This window comes from Schistocerca gregaria, chromosome 1, assembly GCF_023897955.1.
Source record: "Schistocerca gregaria isolate iqSchGreg1 chromosome 1, iqSchGreg1.2, whole genome shotgun sequence".
NCBI lineage: Eukaryota > Metazoa > Arthropoda > Insecta > Orthoptera > Acrididae > Schistocerca > Schistocerca gregaria.
The window spans coordinates 91,612,743-91,634,405 of record NC_064920.1 but is presented as its reverse complement, the minus strand read 5'-3'; positions in this window follow the sequence as shown (position 1 = coordinate 91,634,405).

Below are 21,663 nucleotides of genomic sequence, written 5' to 3'. Positions count from 1 at the left end.
TTGAACGACATTCGAAAAAGTTATACAGTATTTTGGCCGAATCAGGAATGTCCAACATTAAACTTTTTGAACACTAACCAACAAACCTTGTACTCAAATCACAAAAATTTCTGCCACATCCGGAACATTAACACAACAAGGTGTATTGCTTCTCCGCTAAGACATGGACCATGCCGCCGTTCTCTGTTGACGTCGAAGTTGACATGGATGTCAATCTTTCCGAACTAACTCCGATTGGTGTTGAATTATTAGCAGTGTGTTTGACCATACAGTGTGTGAGCACATTTGAATACAAAGCCTCCAGGACGTATTGTTAGCCAACACTGTTGTTGCTATAAGTCATTTCTAGCGTCGAAAAAGATAGATATTTTTGTATCCCGCCAGGAATAAGGCGCGTGGGTCTGCTCCTCTGTTCTGCAATATAGGTCGAATGAAGAAAGCGAATAGGAGCAGGTGAGGTAAAGCACTTCGGTACTCCAATGAGAGTTAAAGCACCTTTACTGGTGTGTAAACATACACAAGCATATTACTTAACTTTTGGTACAGGTGGGCACGTAGGTGCGATGCCATTCATGTGTCAAAGCTTACAGTTACTAGAAGTTACAAGGGCAAAGTCTGTAATGGCTATCCCCTCACTACAAATCGAAGCTAAGTTGCCAGGTCGCGTGCTCTTGATCAACTGGGCAGAAAGTAGAGCGGCGCTGGTTGAGCTCCACAGCGTCCGCTAGAGGGTGCTGTGGTCAGGGTAGTTCGTCCGCTCTCATACTGCCAACCTACGAGCGTGCACCTATACTGTGGCATCGGAACATCGATACCAAAGGTATTAAGCGTGAAACTGCAGACCCTGTAAAGTATCGGCCTTTTCTCCACATGTCTGCCAAGCCCTAGCTCCGTAGGCTCCAAGAAGTGCCCAAGGCAGCGACGTCCTCGTCGTAGCGGACAAGAAATGACACGGCATTAACCGTGGTAACTGAGCTGTTTGTATAGGTAATTCCCCTCAGCTTATGATCCTGAATCATGGATCCCTGAAAAGTCTTGTAGCCAACTCCAGTCCGAATTTCATAAAAGAAGAGATCACGTGAATCTTGGTCTTGGATGGTTTTGTGGCTTGTATTACTAATCGGTTCATCACCCGCCAAGTAAGCCGAGAGCGCTAATGCGCTGTTTCCTGGACTCGGGTAGGCGCGCCGGCCCCGGTTCGTATCCGCCTGGCGGATTACTGTCGGCGGCCCGTGTGTCGGCCAGCCTGGATGTGGTTTTTAGGCGGTTATCCACATCCGGCTAGGTGAATACTGGGCTGGTCCCCACGTTCCGCCTCAGTTACACTACTCGCAGACAACTGAACACTTTCGCACTATTCCATGGATTACACTAGACGCACACAACTGGGATACACTACTTTCTTCTTGAGGGCTACGGGGTGGCGGAAGGAAGGGCATCCAGCCACCCCTTAAAAACTAACCTTGCAAAACCCGTTCCTAACCGTGCCGACCCTGTGAATCCGCTGGACAAGGCACCAGCAAAAGAAAGAAACAAAGATTAGTGATCGATTCATCATAGTGTGGCAAATAACAGCTCCAAAGTGCCCTGTATGGCTGTATCCATCTGATTCAGATATCGAGGGAGTTACAAGATTACCGGATGAGTTAGTGGAGGTAAGTACTGACTTCGGTGGCCTCACTTCCCTTACGTCCTCTTTTTCGGAAATGGCATGTACTTTCCACCTGGCTGTAAAAGTGGTTATTTCCGAAGTATTACCGTATTTTAATATATTGTCATAAAATCAATTAATATCTGTTGCTTTATTGTTTTCCTGTCGGTCAACGTCTCTACAAATTACCTACTGATATTCACATAACTGGGAATTATCTGGTACGGCTGACTAGTCAACACAATCGTGCCGGTAATATTTGGCGGTTAGGAAATCTGCTCGATCTTATCGGCGACATTACAACATAACTTGTGTTGCTATCATCTTACTTTAGTGTACTCCAGAGGGAGTGCTTTAAGCTCTAAGTAAACGACAGGCCGATGAGGTAGCAGCAAACGTGGGAGTGTAAGTAGCGTGTTTACATCAGGTTTATGCTTAACAAGGTATAAAGTCAGTGTAGGGCAGTAAATATTCGCCAGTAGCACTTACGGGTAGGCCAGTACTAATAGTGTTTGTTTGGTTTGCAAAGTTTTTGTTGAACTGAACTAAAATCATGGATAAAACAAGAAACCTAGTGGTTCGTTTAATCGAAAACAACGCGAGGAAAAAGAAGAGGGTAAACAAAAATTGACTACAATTGACAAACTTTTTACTCAGCCTCCTACAAGTAGTTCCGGCAGAGACATCTGTGCTGATTGTGACAGATAATGTGCTATCTGTCCAAAAGCCTAATGAAGACGATCCGACAGTAGCAATTAAAAATACCACCGGCCACGTCGACGCCACCGATCATGTCGACGACATCTGCATTGCATAATAAACAGAGGAAGAAACATCGACCTATACAGTCCTCGAAAGGGGACTTCAGAAACTTCACGAACAAGACGTTGAATGATAGAGGAAAAACCTAACTCTTTACTGGAACCGCTACAGCTTTCGTGTCCATTTTCTAAACATACCCACTAGAACAACAGGTCTTTTTCAATATCGTACTTTCCTTTAGTTTCTAAGTATGGACCAGTTAATCGCTTTTGGCTCCGTTATTCCAAAATACTATATGCTGCCTACTGCCAAACTTGCTGGCTGTTCCCTTTTTCAAAGAAATTATGTATGGTGCATGGGTAATCGAGACTGGAAGCACTTATCAGAAAGAATTAAAGGGGGCAGTCTCTCAAGTGGCCATACGGAAACACGTGCTGTGTACAAACTTCAACAGAAAATGACGCTATCGACAAAGAGTTGAAAGTGAAATTCGTGAAGAAGCCTCATTTTGGAAAATAAATTTGATATCACACTTATTGTAGCAAATGTCCTCTGCCTTTCAGAGGATATCGAGAGTACTTTAGTCAGGAGGAAGGATACCAAGCGAAATTTTTGTCCATTGCAGAGCTTGTCTCCCGTTATGTCCACGTTTTATGAGAATTTTAGATATGCTCAAAGGTAACCACTTTCACTCCTAAGAAAAATTTTAGCGCTTTTTTTGTTTTCTCAGTTGCTTACATTCGAAAACATTTTCAAAATCACGCCTTTTTGTAAGTTGGGAGTACTAGGTATGTGAGTACAACAACTGAAAATGAAATGTTTGAGTGCTTAGGGAACAAACTTGAAAATAAGCTGCCAAAACAAATTATAGCATCATCGTCTTTCACCATAATAACGGACACTACACAGGACATATTGAAGGTAGATCAACTAAGCACTGGTCTGAGAAATGCAGTAACAAGACCGGAAAATGCAGAATTACTCGATGTAGAGGTATAAAAATTATTTCTACATTATTATGCAGTCATCAAACATGGCGCAGCAGATTCAGTTAAGCAAGTGACCGAATTATCTTTTATTGACAAAAATATTGATTTAAAAAGTGTGTGGGTCAAAATTATGATGGGGCCAGTGTAATGCGTGAATACATTGAATATTTTTTTCATTGCGAAACGAAGTGTCGTAAATGGGTAATTGGTGTATCAAATTCACCGGGAACTTCAGCTGTTACTGCAACAATATATCTGTCTTCTATATGTTTTTGTCAAAATTGTAAAAATTTCTTATACTTTATTTTACTACCATGACGAAGTATTAAATTACAATTGTTAAGATTTGTTGCCTCCTACTGTTATTCGACATATAAGGTCTCGATTTTCAGTACATTGCAGTTCACAGACGATGGATATATTTTTGTATTCATATCCCTTAAAAGTACTTACAATTTATATATATTGTTATGATGTTGTGAGTTGCGCTTGCCTTTTGTTTTCTGTTCTGCGTAAGTAAAAATGTCTGCAATTCCTTTGTATACTTCTTCTGAGTGCAAGCACGCATGCCTGTATGTGTGTGTGTGTGTGTGTGTGTGTGTGTAGAGAAGGTAAATGTCCTGACTTCTATTTCTATTTGGATACGTCATTACTCTCTTAAAGCTGCTTTACTGAGGTACTGTGGTAGACAACAAGAGATCGTATCTTGGGTGCGTTATGAGATACTGTTTTGTGGTGGCTTTAGTGTTTCTGTTTATCTACTACAACATTTTTAGTTGACTAACGTTTGATTCCTGATTTTCATTCGGTCTTTTATTATATGTTTCTTTTCTGAGATTACCTTAGGAAGCTTCCCTGTAGTGTTTGTAGATGATGAAGCTGGTAAATATTAAATACAGGGTATACATAAAGTCCGGGAACACTTTCCGTTATTGGTTGCACAAGAACTAAACATTGTAAAGATGTCACACTTATTGCATTTTGAAGAGAAACTAATTTTTTATTACTTTTTTACTTTTTTACAATCATTCGATATGCGAACCGTGTGACCCGGAAGAAGTAAATACGGTAATCGAATTCTTGCCATACCCGTTGCGACGGGTCAGGCTCTTATCGCGCAGTTTCCTTTCCCTGAAAGAAAATCCACCTACCTCGTTTCTTAGGTAGTTGCTGCACTCGCCTCTCCTGATAGCAGCTACTGGAAAAATTGCAGAAAAGCAGTGTTGAAGAAACTGCAATTTAATAGCCGCTCACCGGAGGCCGCGATACATGTTTGCTGAAATACAATCTATGAGCAATCTTCCTAAATAAATTGAGTTATTGGAATGGTAGTAATTGTTTACTCAAACGAGAACGCGAAGTTGGTAATTCTATTTAAGCTCTTTATTGTCTTTAAGCCTGATCATCAGCCCGCTAATCTACGTTTGAAGAAAGTTCAGTTCACAATTCTATCCACACTCAAACCCCGCCAGAATTAGCTTTCAAAGTTACGGAATTTACTTAACTGCAACACAGACGATTTTCTAACATACACGTTTGCAGTCGATGTTCAATAATAGTTCGTTTTTTAACGTTAATGCTCGCCATAAGCACTTAGTAAAAGTTTACGAAGTACCGCCACGCTTTTAATTATTAAAGTTACTCGCGTCTTTCGCGGAACGAAAAGTCACAACTCGCTCAAACACTACGCGTTACTGGACTCTTCCAGTCTCAAATCGCACAGTACCGAACCGATGAAGCCGTTTTATGACTTCATTTTACACATTATTCGCGAGGACACATCAAGCATGTCTCTTCTCGATCACAGTTCCTTCGCGACTCCTCATCCACTCGCGACTCACTCTCCTAGTCTGCTAACCGTCCTCGCATCTCATTGGCTCACACATCACACAGCCAATCAGAATTAACTCTTTGGGTGCGCCTCGCGCCAAAATCTAGCACGCACCAGTCATGACTTCTGAATCATTTACGTCATGATTTCTTGTTACACAAAATTTACTGTATAATTTAACAAACCGAAAGGAAAACTAGACTTTACTTTATTTCCAGAAATTATTTAAATACTCGCGAACGTTCTGGCTGCTTGTACAATACCATACACTCTTGGACATCCGACATTCACTAAGATGGGGAACCACTGGCGACTCTGTTCCCACGGTTACATCGTCTGAACACTTGCGAGTTCCAACCTAGATTTTATACACTTGCAAAGAATGGCGAATGTCCCTCTTTCATTCACTCAGGCACACTCATTCACTCTCACCTACTCATATAAAATAACTGTTCACAAAAATTCAAAACATTTATGGTTTTAACAAAGTTATAGGTGAATTTCTAAAAGTAAAATTCTCAAAATAAATACAAAAGCACGGAAGGTGATTTTGTTTCATAGTTGGATGGTCACTGAAGGTGATCTATACATAATGGTATTTATTTAGACTCGAAAATTGTAGAAATTTGCGTTTTCTGTAAGATTTTTCTAATTTCCAAAATATGCAGGTTTCAAAGCTCAAATTTGGATGACTTATTTTTATTCATAACAGAAACTAGTATATTAACTTTTAATTTCCTCAGGTTCCTCAGTTAGAAGTTATTAAAGATGAAAGTTCCACGTTATACACGCGGCTAGTTAGCGCACAGGTCTTACATTCTCACGGTACAGACATGCCATATGGTCGTGACGTCAGACGAACGGACACCGGTAATCTGCCCGCTACAGCACATATGCTAATCTGATGGCTACTTTACAGTCTGTCTACATTTCATAGTAAATATTTGATAGAAAACTGTGCGCTCGCACTAGTTGCGACGCCACACCGTCCCAGCATGGCATCATCGACTGTGGCATTCGCTTCCTTGAACTTTGCTACATCACGTGGTAGAGGCGGTACATACACCAGAACCTTAATGTGTTCCCACAGAAAAAAGTCACGCGGAAGGAGACCGGTGACCGAGACGCCATTTCATGAAACTTGTCATGTTTGCGACTAGCGCTGACTATCGGCAAATTACAAAACTACGCTGAGGCTATATACATGACAAAAAACTTTCAGCGTTTCTCTTCAAAATGAGATATGTATGATATCTGTACAGTGTTTGGTTCTTGTGCATTAAATAATTCAATGTGTTCCCGGACTTTATGTACCCCCTGTATTTCTTGTATGCCAGTGTCGTCCACCAACATTAAGCCTTCATGTATTGAATTATTATTTTGGTAAGCTATCTGTGCTCCTTCTTTGTTGAGGTTATTACCATATGTGTGCGTCAACTTCTGTCCATATGTGAGCGTGTACCAACTTGGCTTTTCAGCTTTGGTGATGTGTCCGTTTTGTGTGTGCCTGTGGTATTGTTAATGTCTAAGTTTGAGGTGAGTGTTGTGGGTTCCTGGTTTTGTGTGTTACTTTACTTTCCTTGTTTAGTTTGTTTCATTTTTTGTCTCTGTGGATCTAACTCTATAATTTTGCAACTAGAGACTTTGTATTCACTGACTTTTGCTATTTGATTTTATATTTCTCACCCCCGTATTGTAGTTGTGATTGCCTAGCGGCACCACATGTAATCCATGTAATTAGTATCTGAAAGCAGATTGTGTTTGAGGCTGTGAGTGGTGCGTCTATTGTGGTATTTCTCCTATGAATATTGAATGAGTGTGTGTCACTTCCCTTTGTGATGGATATTTCTGTCAGGTTTACTTGGCCTCCTTGTTCTTTCTCTGAATTAAAATTCACGGTTTTAACTTAGATGTGTATACCTCTGTGTGTAAGTGTTCTGTCTTTGCTTCTGGTTCATCCACCAATCGTAGGACACCACACATGTATGATAAATTGTATTTTTCTGGCACTATTGTCTGAAACAGACTTTCTTCCGTTTTTTCTTAAGGATATTTGCATTGTGACATTTGACACTCATTTTATTTTAGCTTACAAGTATTTTGCACATTTATACAACAATGCTTCAGAAAATTTAGATTCTTAAATATTTAATTTGGGGCTCCCTTGTGCCTTACACTAAATGAAGTACAATGATTGATCTATCATTGTTAATAAGTACAGCTTTAACTGTAAGATAGACTAGGTATTTTGACAGATATTTTAGACATGGAAGTACCCTACGTTATTCTCTTTGCGTATTTTTCTGAGACTATTTACGTGTGGAACTGATATGGACACTGTGGACCTGGATATGTGTTCCAGATAAATGATACAGACATAAAAATACCACAAAATATACAGAGATGTCAATAGCATTACACATTTTAGTTTAGAAGAAGATATTGACTGATATAACTATAGTCTGTATGCCACAATTATCAAAATTTGTGGCACAATAAATTGGTTCTTGTTTCTATAAAACTATTAGTAGTGTCAGGCAATGTAGTTTAGTCAGTGAAGGTGACTGACTGCCATAATCGCCAGTGGAGAAGACTGAGCTACCTACTATGTAGACAGTCCTTGTCTACTATGATTGCGATAGTCTGTTGCTTTGGTTGATGGCTTTAGGCACGGATATCCATCTGCAATTTATTTTCCTCCTATCTATCGAATAAGACTGGTGAGTTTAGTGGGTTCCAGGAGAAAAAAATCTCTGGGTAAAAATCACGTTTGCTCCCAAGGGGTGCCCTATTGGTAAGCACTGACACCTATAACTTCAATGCTCCGTAGTTTCGCTGGGTGACGTTCCTCGGCACAGGTGCTATCCTCGATTTTTTTCTCAATACAGCCGTCAACAAACTCTCCATTTCTGGGACCACTCGTATAATTACAGGCTCTTCTTACTTACGAGAAATACTACCCGTTGGAGCAGTAGGTGACACCTTTTGAAAATCTCTTTATATATCCCGATGGTTCCTACAGAAGTACCAGTGTACGATGATCGACATAATGTCTGTATGTACTATTATCATGGGTAAAGACAGTGATTTTTCCAATGGTGTAGAATATGAGTAGGCAAGCAAGGATGTGTCCCATCTCCATTACTGTTCAACCTACACAGCGAGGAAGCAATAACTGAAATATAAGAACCTTTAGGTAGCTAAAGCGTGGAAGGACATCATTTATTACATTTGCTGGGTTCAGTGCAAGTAGGGAAGAATTACGGATGTGCGGAATGAAATGAATTGTCAAGAAACCGCAGAGTAGGGATTCACCCAAATCTAACTGGTGGCAGAGGTAAAGTGAGACAGATGAGATGAGAACAAACAATTGGTGTCCCTGTACGTAATAGGTTAAGTGGAATAAATCTGGGTCCAAAATAACACGTCACAGACGAAGCATATGTAAGTAGCAGCCACTGCAGAAAATACAGCTCTGCTAGATAGTCTATAAGTATCAAACATAAATTTTAATTTCAAGAAGACAAGAGAGAATGTATGTCTAGACCATGGCACTGCATGGTATTGAACACTAGACTGTGGGAACTAGTAAATGCAGAGAATCAATACGTTTACTGTGTGTTGTTATAGGACGTTGCTGATAATTAAGTGCACTGATAGGATAAGAAATGAGAAGACTATTCACAGAAGCATTGGGAAAGAAGTATGTCGAAAACACTGACAAGAAAAACGGACAGGATGACAGCATGTGTTTTTAAGACACCGAGGAATCATCTGCTTGGCAGAGGGTCAAAAGTGTGAATGGAGACAGATACGGACACACAATAACTAAACGAGGAAACTGGATGTCAAACTAGGTATACACGTGAGAGATTTTCGCCATCAGATAGCTTTTGCAAGTATAACGTGTCGTATAACAACTTCGAGAGTCAGCCAGTCAGCAGTGTCCGTGAGTGAGGTTACAGTAAGGTAGCCGCGCTCTGAAAGCTTAGACCTCTCGCGTAGACAGCAGCTTCCGTCTTTCGAGAGCTCCTCGCTTAGCTCTCAGACAAGAACCATACCGGCTTTGTCGGGGGAACTAAGAGTACACTAAGAGAGTCGAGCAGCCATGTTGCATCAACTACTTACGCCGTATTTCACAGTTTGTACCGTACACTTTGGTAATACACTCTGCAGTACTCGCTCACACATGAAATGAAAGGACCCACCAAACTGCGTGTGTTGAATGTGTGCGTTTGTCACAAGGACTCTATCTTTAATATTACAGGCTTTGGATGTAACAGCACCTACATTAACAGTTTTGGGTCCAACTGTAAGGAATATTACTTCTGTCTCCATCGCTGTCATTCTCTTAAAATTTCGATATTGTTTTCCATCACAAGCACTATAACGAGATTCTTGCACGCTCCAAAATCATTCCTTCGCCTAGTTAGGTCTCTTACCCAACACCAACACGGTCGTCAGAAGTGCAGCTGCAGCCCGACACAGTTCTATTACAACGCATTCATTTACGCACAGAAACACGAGAGAAAAGTGTCGCTCAGCTCTCACAGACATTGCCACCCTGATGTGTGTAAACGCTTCCGTCATCTGCTCTCACAAGACTCTCAGACACTTACAGAAAGTACCCGAAAGGAACTGTCAGACAGTAACTATCACCGAAAATTCTCCCCTAGAGTAAACAGTACTGCGAGTACTAACTGAGAGTACCCAACCACCACGCGTATTCGGAAAATAAGGTCCGATCGGTCGCAAAATGGAAACAACTGTTAAAATCAAACATGTGTTATTTGCAACATTTATGTACGCAATCCAGCTATTTCTTTACGTAGTTGCCGCTCAGATTTACACATTAGTCGTAGCGTTGTACCAACTTATCAATATCCTTGCCATAGAAGTAATCTGTCCGTGCTTCCTGCCATTTCTCCACGCTGTTCTACAGCTCGTTGTCTGTGCCAGATTGTTGTCTTCATAGCTAGCGGTTCACGTGATCGGGACTGAAACTCAGTGATAGTCATTTACGGCTTGTATTGTTGGTGATCAAATACTTCACATGGAAAAAGCTGCAGCGGCAACTCCATTGTCCTTTCGGAGTGCGACCGAGAGTTGCCATGCAGAAGGAAACGTATGACAGCTGTGTTACGCGGGCTTTATTTAAATCGCACACCAGGCTCTCGTATTTGGCGGGAGACACTATTGTTCTAAGCACCTTTACGTGCTCTCTGTACGCTCAGAACGTGACGCAATCGACGGGCATATTAGAGACACTGCTCAATATTTTTGTGTAGAGCTTCACCGGATTTTCACTGTGGTTTCCATTTCACACCTCATGGACGCCACTCGAATGTGACAGCAAACAGCTGTCACGTGTATCTCAAACCTTAGAGATAACGTGACATTTGGAGGATGGAACAGGAGAGGAAATCATGGCTCGTCGTATTCACCCAGTGAGAAGCGAAATAGAAAATAAATAAATAAAATATATCGACTTTCGTATAAAAAAAACCAGTACGGTAATAGCCAGTTCCTCGCTACTGCAAAGTACAGCGGGCCAAGATGTGACATCTGTATCTACATGTGCGCTCTGCAATCCACACATAAGTGCCTGACGGAGGGTTCATCGAAACACTTTCACACTCCTTGTTTACCGTTCAACTCCCAAACAGCGCGGAATAATAACCATTTAAATCTTTCTGTCCGACCTCTGATTTCTTTTATTTTGTTACGGTGATCATTTCTGCCTATACAATTGGGCGTGGACAAAATATTTTCCTTTACAGAGTAGAAATTTGTTCATTAAAACTTCGTGAAGTGATGGATAGCGAACAAAGCCTTTGTTTTAATTACTGCCACTCCAGGTCGGTTCCATTTCTCTATAGTACAAGACAGTCTGCTCTTCTCTGAACTTTCTGGATGTGTTTCTGTCCTCTACTGCGCAGCATACTCCAGAAGAGGAAGGGGAGGCGTAAAGTAGGCAATCTCTCTAATAGATCTACCGCATGTTGTAAGTATTCTCCCGCGTTCCCGGGTTCGATTCCCGGCGGGGTCAGGGAGTTTCTCTTCCTCGTGATGACTGGGTGTTGTGTGATGTCCTTAAGTTAGTTAGGTTTAAGTAGTTCTAAGTTCTAGGGGACTGATGACCATAGATGTTAAGTCCCACAGTGCTCAGAGCCATTTGAACCATTTTTTTCAACGTATTCTGCGAGTAAAAGGCAGTCTTTAGTTGACGTTCCCCATAAAACTCGCAATGTAGTAGGTGCAATTTAAGTTGCTTGCAGCCTCTAAATCTTTAACTGGATCGTCTGATTTGTTATATTCCGAAATTTAACATGTTTATTTTAGTACTCGTTTGGGTTACCTCCCAATTGTCATTGTTTACAGTTTTCGCACCATACAGGTACCTTGTCTCAATCATTTTGGAAATGGCTTTGATCTCATGATATATTTACTAGATGGCAAATTACAGAACCATTTGCGAGCAATTGAAGAATGGTGCTCAGATTGTCTCCTAAACGTTGAAGTGAATATAGAACAGCAAAGGGCTTGTAGCACCTCCTTGTGGAACGCCACATATAACTTTCGCTTTACTCGATGACTTTCCATCACATACTACTAACTGTGACCTTTTTGACAGAAAATCATGAATCCAGTCGCACAACGGAGACTCTATAGGCTTCGAGTTTGATTAGAAGCAGCTTGTGAGGAACGGTGTGGAAAGTGTTCTGAAAATCTAGAAATGTGGAATCAATTTGAAATCCCATATTGATAGCTCACCTGAACGAAATTTTCCGAATTCACGCTGACATTACAGTGAATGGATCGTTTTGGACGAGGTAATTCACAATATTTGAACACAATATATGTTCCAAAATCCTACTGCAAATCGACGACAGTGTCATGGATTTTAAAGTGAGACCATTACTCATATTTCCTTTCTTGAGAATTGGTGTGACCTGTACGACTTTCTAGAGTATACGTGTGGAACTTTTGTCGAGAGATCGTATGCAGATGGTTGCTAACTATAGAGCTGTTATATCAGCACAAGTTTAAAGGAACGTAATTGGTGTAATGCTTTTGGTGTACAGCTATGTCTGCGTTTGATATTTCAGCATCCCATCGTTATATGCCACTTTTTCGATTAGCCGTCAATTGACCATAAAAAAAGTGGCTCATACCAACGACGGGGTTTTCACTCCAGAACCCGGAAGTCGCTTGCCATCACAAATTAGTCGAGCCCTCGTTTGATTGGTACGGCCGTCGACTCGACCAAAAGAAGAGGACATAGAAAGTCCATTTGCTGGGGTAGCGTTCGCACGGAGAATGGGGCTCTTGACCATTTTGCTTCACATAGTTAGGCCACTGTCATATCGAAGTAGCTGGTTATTCTCTGGATTCAGTTCACCGAGCGTTAGACTCCAGCTAGCTGAGTACAGCTGTGGACGCAGCCATAAGCAGCATCCATGACAGAAGTGTGGCCCCAGATGAACTAAATAGTAATTTGCTATTCACTAAATAGTAATTTGAAAATGAGCAGGAAGGAGCGAATAATGCACTTCTCTCGCTAAATAGTAGCCTAATATAAAATGATGATTATATGTGCTTGGTATTAGTAAGTGAAATTTAATCGATAACAAATTAATGACCTGTTTTGTAAGAAAATACTTAACGTCCAGACAAAAGAGGAAAGTAGTGTGAGAAGATTCGATTCCAAGAGGTTATTCCCTATTTTCAAATGTGGCGTAAATAAGGCACTACCTCTTATCGCAAAACAGTCAGTAGATTTAACTTGTAAATTCCAGCACAGTGCTGTTCCAGCGATAAAATAACATCTCTTTGAAGTAAATAGATACCTGGGATTAAGCATGACAGACTGATGACGCAGTGCAATTGTTCTAAAAAGAACTGACGTTAACCTTAAGCAAAAGCGTGATGGAATAAAAAGGAATTTTATTATATAATGACATGTAAGACGAGTCCCGACTATAAAATAGATGAGTAAAAGAATATATGAGTAACATGGTTTATTATGGCAACTTCACGGTACTATTGAGCATAGGGATACTGCAAATTCACAAGCTAGCATCAAATAGAATAAGAATCTCGCCCAAGCTTCACATCAGCAAGCAACAACACTCTAGTGAGAGGCTAATACATACAAATGTTAATTAATACCCAAATGCGTAGTGCATAAACTTGACTTAGTCTAAGAAATGAACAAAGAGTAGTAAGCAAGCTGCAGCAAGACATATATTAGATATACATGCTTGAGGTGATAGATTTTATTTTAAGTGCGCACTGCAATATTTAATGTTTTCTCTGTGATTATGTGATTATTGAATCCCTTTCCTAAGTGCAAATCCTCTAAGATCCTTGATCCTATCCACTTCCCAGGATGAACTTGTAAAGATGCACGTGTGCTTGGGAAGCGAGGCACTACGTAAAAAATGAGTAGGTTCGCGAGGCGCCAATTGCTTTTGTAATGCGTGATGTAAATTAAATTTTCGACCTGGTCGATGAGTAATTTAAATTCTGTCGACGATCCGCGAGTAGGTCCGCTTCGCCCACTTTTCTTTTTCGACTGTTTGTATTTCTACACGAAATCCAGAGGCGGCTTTGCTATTTTCAAATCTTTCCTCGAACTTTCTCTAAAGACAAGCACATACGAGAGAAACTTTGACACAATGAAGCTACCCTCACAAGTCACTAAATAAGATGAGGATTAAAAAGATGTAATGGGCCTACAAAATGGATAAGCAAGCGTGATAAAGATTACTATGAATGAAATGTGCTCACATGAAAACTTATAAATGAGATTGAAATGAATGTGGTCAAAGAAAAAGGACTTATAATAGCTTACCTGTGACCGTAGGCATAAATAGTAAAAAAAAGACTAATTAAGAAACTATTGTTCTGATTCAAAGCGGTCAATTAGATTATTTCTCGATTTATATGAACTCTTGTAAATATTAGTATGTAAATCAACTTCTAAACACGGTGTGATGTTATTAAGCGAAAATTTCTTTTAATACACCGTTCACGCAGACGCTCACCACAGAGCTAGTGAAATTTTAAAGTTCGAAGATTTTCAGTGGCAGTATTCTACTGCACCATATGTGTGAAAAATTCATTGATGTGTGCAGTGTGCAATAATCACTGTCATTCCACACATGCAGTTGCAGCGGTAGCTACCACTTATCTGTTAATCCGTAATTGGATAGTGGACAGGAAGTGATGTGAGGCAGTTTCGGTGGCAGAGGCTCCCTCCAGTAATCTAAAAAGCACAAAGCCACGATCCGACGAACAAAAGCGAAGTACGGTACCTCAAACGCTAAATCAACGCTCTGCAAGAAAGCTCCGGTCACGTGCGCGCACACAGACTGAATTTCAAGAATGCTCGCAACAGTGGAGGCCGACAGCCACCATGTGACGAAATAATGTAAACGTTCTACCACCAGCACACTTCACACTTGCTGTGCGCTAAATTCTGTAGTATAAACCTTCACACCCAGTACTGAAAACATTTTTGTATGTATCATATAACTTCTGAGAAACTCTAAGATAGAGAAGTTAGCGTAACTAGTATAATGACTGATTGTACACAGAGATAAGTCACAAGGTCACCTCTGAACACTGTTGAAATGGAAACTTTAAGGAGAGGTCAAGATACGAATGAAAATAAGCAGACGAAAGTACGTCAAAAGATCCGATCCTCCTATACCCCATCCCACATGTATATAAAATTAGTTTTGTAAGCTATTTTAATATCAGATAGTTTATCTGTGTTAAGTGTGAAATAATTCGGAGAGCAATACTTTCGTCCTGAAAGTGAAAGATATGGGCTTCCTTGTCGAACCCGTCACCAGTGTCCGCTCTACAATCCAAGTCTATCATAAATAGTGTATGTGCGACGAAAATAGATGTATAATTAAGTGCGACAACGAACAAGGCAATCCATTGACAAGACGATGACAATATAGTGAATACAGTTAAAACAGAAAGTTGTGTACCAGTTGTGATAGTCAAATTACTTTTGCAACGATGAAAAATGAAGTGTGACTCAATTTGTTTATAAATGTTGTAAATATGTGTACTTATCGCCTTAATTTTAAGAATCATCAAGAAAGACTGAATCCATACAAACACTGATAGAAACACAGAACAAATTCACAATGATCAACCGTCAGTAATTACAAATTGAAACGTTAATTCTTTTATTATGGAATGAATGCCCAATGGGCATGAGAACGAAAGTAATACCTTTGGTATTCCTTCCCTCCTCGTGGGAGACAGTGTAAGATTGGTAATTTTCGCCTCACAAACATTAATATACGCTCAATAGTAAACGCCTGATGGCCTAACAATTGATAATTATTTTGTGTTAGCTCATCACCAGAAATAACGATCACGCTGATGGACCGAACGCAGCATAAGGCAGAAGGAACATTATCGTTTTCCTATTATTACTGAGCCAATATTTTTGATTTGTAGTGTTGCATTTCTTTTAAAGACCATACATCTCCTGGTCCCTTAGTGTGGTTCCGGGTATGACTACATCGCGAATATAAAAATGCACAGGAATGATAATGTTTCTGTTATACAGGTTTTTAATGCTCAACGTATGTTATTATAATAGTGTAATCAATCCCTGATGCTGTTGCAAAGTGGCCCACCAAAATATCCACGTTTTCCTCATTTAAAAAAAAAATAACAAATCTTTTTCTATTTGCCCCATTGAGAGAAATGCTACAGTGCATTTCTTCCTCCAATAGTGACACGGTGTTGGCTGTTCAGCCAACACAACAAAAACTATATGGAATATTATCAAACTGAAGACGGGGCAGCATGACAGTGCACAGAATACTATAGCAATAAAGCTAAATGATGATGTTGTGAGTGATAATTCACAAGTTGCAAGTATTTTTAACAATAACTTTCTGAATGTAGCAGCAAAAATAGAGTTGAAAGGTTCAGTTGAAGAAGCAAAAAAATGTCGAAAATATAATTCCCAAGGACTTTAAGCCTTTAAAAAAAAGTACCAGCATCCCCCACTGACATTAAGGGAATTATAAATATACTGAAAAATATGAGATTATGTGGTGTTGATGGAGTCTCTAACAGAATTTTGAAGTGTTGTTATAATTTAACAAGTGGAGGCCTTAGCGATATATTCAATGCTTTACTGGCACAGAGAATTTTCCAGACATTGAAATACACAATTGTCAAACCTCTTCATAAGAAAGGGGAGATGAGTGACTTAAATAATTATAGACCAATATGATTGCTGACTCAATTTTCTAAAATATTTGAAACATTTATGAATTCAAGAGTAGCCTCCGATTTAATTTACTTAGCACGTCACAGTTCGGATTCCAGAAGGGTTATATTCGACTGAAAATGCTATCTACACATTTATGCATCAAATAGTACAAGCCCTAAATAACAAATTGTCGCCAGGTGGTATTTTTGTAATCTCTCCAATGCATTTGGCTGTGTGGATCACGTTACACTCTTAGAAAAACTCAGGATCTATGGAATTCAAGGCTATACACACAGCTGGTTTGAATCATACTTAATGAACAGAAAGCAATACGTTATGCTAAATAGCACAGATAATGGTGGGAGGGTGCTAAATTCTGGTAAAAGGGAAGTTATCACAAAGAGAGTCCTGCAGGATCCAATTTGTTCTTCAAGAGAGGCACTATCCTTGTCCAATGTTAGCTAGTACTCCATATAAAATAACAGTAGCACTAACGAAAAGTTAAATATTATTGCTTGAATGTGAATGTTTAATTTGGTAATTTGTGTACCATGCATCTCGACACTGTGTAATGTTCAATACAGGTATTTTTTCTCCCCAGCCGCTGCACGGACGTGAATTTCACTTCATAGTTTTTCAGTTTCCGGGACCAATATTACAGTTCCGTGGGTATGCACGTGTCCAGTGCAATGCTACATTGTATCAGGGCAGAGAGCTGTTTCCTAGCTGGAGATAGTGTAGTTAATAAAGAGATGGACTTGGTGACATCTAACTGAGAACAACAGATTACATTTGCATCTGAGAAAGCGCAGAGTATGGTGCTCCTGTTTCATTTAATCTATTAACTTTCACCCGTTATCAGTAAAAATTACTGTCGAAATTTGATGGAAACCAGCTGCAGAGGATATGTTGACTTTAGAGTTGTATGTATATCAGCCCAATGATCGATGTTGCTTAAAGTATTTACCTAACTACAGAGCAATATTATTAGTTTAACACCATCTCACAGGACAACTCGAGGACTGACGACAATAGTGTAGCATTGCAGCGAGTAATCCATGTTAGCCAACAAAACTTCTTAGTAAATCTTAAGAGAAAAACGTAACGCAACTATCTATCGTGGCAAGAGTGTGCTGCTGGAGCGGCGACCGTATGTGAGACTTCGTACCACAGTGAGGAAGGTCTGTGAATGATAAGAAAGAGCTTTCAGCAGGGGACACCTTGCTAGGATTACAACCCATTTAAACAAGTTCATCATCATCGTATCCAAGCATCTACCATTGGCTGTACATTGTCGAGAACCTTGTGACTTGAATCCTACAGTGTAGCTCGACGCTGTTTCGAGCAACCTCCGGGTGCGCGTGTGCAGTTTCTGCTTTGTCGATTCCCTTCTGAGTAGAACAGCAGGCTGATTCAATTTGTGTCGAAGATCCACTGTTTAAGGATAAAATAAGCTGCTGGGGGAAAAAAAATTTGCACACCTGGGAAAAAGATGGCGATGTCGATCCGATGATGGCATATGCCACCTGGGGGATTATAGATGTACTGATAATGGTTCCAACATCGTCTACTAACGAAAAGAGCATTGTAATAGTTACCAGACCACCATCTGTGTCTATCCTTTAGTAGGGAATGCTCACAACCATAAGGCTGAGTGTGGTGCAGACGTGTGAAGCAAGCAGGCAACCATGCCACAGGGACGCACTGTTTCTACTTACAACCAACTGGGAGAGTTTGAAAGAGATCATATTGTGTTGTTCCTAGTGGCGGGATGGTGCTTTCGGAAAATTGCCGCACAAGTTGGACATTCTTTGTGTGTTGTGCAACTATGGTGGTATAACTGGTCACGTGAACATTCTCACAGACGTAGGTTATGGACGTCTACGCACCGCAGACGACCACCAGCATCGTCGTGTTGTAAGGGCACCAGTGGCACATCGTATAGCTAGCACATCACAGATAAGAGGTTTTGTGAGCCCATACTTGTCAACATAAACTGTTGCGAACTGGTCATTAACAGTAGGACTTCAGGCGCGCACAACTACAGCCCATATTCCGCTCACGCCACAGCACCGATGAGCAAGGCGCGACGGGTGCCGTCACAGGATCACCTAGAAGACGGAGCAGGAATGAATGCACATTCTGCCTACTCGCAAGTGGTGGTCGGTTATTCGTACGACCCAGTGACCCCTGCCTCGGGGTCTGCATTCGTCCAAGGCATCCCCGACCCTTTCCATGCCTTATGGCCTGGGGTGCGATGTTGTTGTGGTCTTTAGTCCTGAGACTGGTTTGATTCAGCTCTGCGTGCTACTCTACCCTATGCAAGCTTCTTCATCTCCCAGTACTTACTGCAACCTACATCCTTCTGAATCTGCTTAATGTATTCATCTCTTGGTCTCCCTGTACGATTTTTACCCTTCACACTGCCGCCCAATGCTAAATTTGTGATCCCTTGATGCCACAGAATATGTCGTACCAACCGGTCCCTTCTTCTTGTCAAGTTGTGCCACAAACTCGTCTTCTCCCCAATTCTGTTCAATATCTACTCGTTAGCTACATGATCTACCCATCTTCAGCATTCTTCTGTAGCACCACATTTCGAAAGCTTCTATTCTCTTCCTGTCCAAATTATTTATTGTCCATGTTTCACTTCCATACATGGCTACACTCTATACAAATACTTTCAGAAACGTCTGCCTGACACTTAAATCTACACTCGATGTTAACAAATTCCTCCTCTTGAGAAACGCTTTTCTCGCCATTGGTAATCTACATTTTATGTCCTCTCTACTTCGACCATCGTCAGTTATTTTGCTCCCCAAATAGCAAAACACATTTACTACTTTAAGCGTCTCATTTTCTAATCTACTTCCCTCAGCATCACCCGACTTAATAAAACTACATTCCATGATCCTCATCTTATGTCCCCGTTTCAAGCCACTGTCTATTCCGTTCAACTGCTCTTCCAAGTCCTTTGCTGTCTCTGACAGAATTGCAATGTCATCGGCGAACCTCAAAATATGTATTTCTTCTCCATCGATTTTAATACCTGCTCCGAATTTTTCTTTTGTTTCCTTTACCGCTTGCTCAATATACAGATTGAATAACATAGGAGAGAGGCTACAACCCGGTCTTATTCCCTTCCCAACTTTCATTTAATGCCCCTCGACTCTTATAGCTGCCATCTGGTTCCTGTACAAATTGTAAATAGCCTATCGCTTTCTGTATTTTACCCCTGCCACCTTTAGAATTTGAATGAGAGTATTCCAGTCAACATTGTTAAAAAGCTTTCTCTAAGTCTACAAATGCTAGAAACGTATGTTTGCCTTTCCTTAATCTTTCTTCTAACATAAGGCGTAAGGTCAGTATTGCCTCACGTGTTCCAACATTTCTACGGAATCCAAACTGATCTTCCCCAAGGTCGACTTCTACCAGTTTTTCCATTCATTTGTAAGGAATTCGCATTACTATTTTGCAGCTGTGACTTATTAAACTGATAGTTCGGTAATTTTCACATCTGTCAACACCAGTTTTCTTTGGGATTGGAATTATTATATTCTTCTTGAAATCTGAGAGTATTTCGCCTGTCTCATACATAAACTCCAGATATTCATGTTTACCTTTGGTGTTTTAGTTTTAGTTTAGTTTTAGCTATGTCATGTTCTGTAGATCATTTTTGCGATTATTTTATCGATATGATGTGGGACAGGTCAGATTACCAGCTATATATACACACATTAATAGTGCTAATATTAATATTACAGAAATTTTTCGCTCTACAGATGCAACTAAATTTAGAGGTACAATCTTTTTTTCTCCCATTTCTGAAATAGAAATTTGTCCATGGAGTAGAAGAAGTTGTCCAAAAGAAATGATTTTGAACCACATTTGAAAGTTGATCTGCTACCTGCTGGACACTTTATGTTCTTGGGCATATGATCAAAGATTATTGTTGCTGAATAATGTACTCGGTTTTGAGCAACTGACAGCTACAATAACGGATATAAAAGTCACATTTTCTTCTAGTGTGTAAGTATGAACATCACTGCTCTTCGCTAATTGAGATGGATTATTTGTAACTAATTTCATTAGCAAATATATGTATTCTGATGGTGGAGTTAAAATACCTAAATCCTTTTGAAGGTACCTACATGCCTTCCTTGGGTAAACAACACTAATTATTCTCAGTACTCTCTCTTATGGACTCAATACTTTATGTCTAAGCGGTTAGTTACCTCAGAAAAATATTCCATAAGACATTATTGAGTGGAAATATGCAAAGTACTTTAGGAGGCAAATCTGTTTATTGCCAAGACTAGCGATTATACGTAGAATGAAAGAATCTGAACCTTGTTGTTTGAGAAGCTCAGTAATATGATTATTCCAGTTCAAGTTGTCATCAATGTGGACACGCGAAAATTTGGAGAAATCTACCCTGTTAAGTGAGCCCTGATCATATGATATATCAAACGTCGGCACGACTTTGTTTGGTATACAGAACTGGATACAGCGAGTTTTTTCTAAATTAAGGGAAAGTCCATTAATTCATTGGAAGACACCCTTAACACTATCTTCAGCTGCTTTTTCTGGAATGGGATTTATTACTACTCTCGTGTCATCAGCAAATAATACTAGTTCCGCCTGCTGAACGTTACGTCGGAGGTCATTCATATGAATAAGGAGCAGTAGAGGACCTAAAATTGAACCCTGTGTGACTCCCATTGTGATAATTCCCCATTTACTAAACTTTACCACCTTTCCACCATTATTTTTGCTGCTCAGCGAACCTTTTTGATTTCTGTTCATCAAGTATGATTCAAACCAGCTGTTAGTATAGCCTTGAGTTTTTTTAAGAGTGTGACATGATCTACAAAGCCAAATGCATTGGAGAGATTACAAACAATACCGCCTGGCGATAATTTCCTATTTAGGGCTTGTACTATTTGATGGGTAAATTTGTAGTACAATTCTCAGTAGAGTATAACCTTACCGGAATCAGAACTGCGACATGCTGTATAGATTACTTTCACTTAAATGTGAGACTACTCTTGAATACATTACGTTTTGGAGTGTTTTAGAAAATGAAGTCAGCAATGTAATTGGTCTACAATTATTTGAGTCACTCTTGTCCCCTTTCTTATGAAGAGGTTTGATAATTGCATATTTCAATCTG